Raw genomic sequence first — 332 nt, forward strand, 5'->3', positions numbered from 1 at the left:
CACGAACATATATGAGAAATAACATACCTTTTACTTTTGTCTTGTAAGCGTTCTTTCAATATATTAGTGACTAATAAAAGGTGCAATTATATATACTTTTCTTTATTTCCAGTTCAACATACACGCACAACTCGTGTAATATGTTACAGTATTTTCCGCATGTACCAAACCATGCCTTATAGTTAGCAGGGTGGAGTTAAACAAATATATAGCTATATTGTGACAAACAGTTTGTTGTATGAATTCAATATATTCACTTATCTACTTTACTCACTTCTCCCATTTTAATAATGTCCTTTGAACTTCAGACTTCTTATACCATCTTAACTAAA

The sequence above is a fragment of the Penaeus monodon genome, chromosome 34, assembly GCF_015228065.2.
Source record: "Penaeus monodon isolate SGIC_2016 chromosome 34, NSTDA_Pmon_1, whole genome shotgun sequence".
In the NCBI taxonomy this organism is placed as follows: domain Eukaryota; kingdom Metazoa; phylum Arthropoda; class Malacostraca; order Decapoda; family Penaeidae; genus Penaeus; species Penaeus monodon.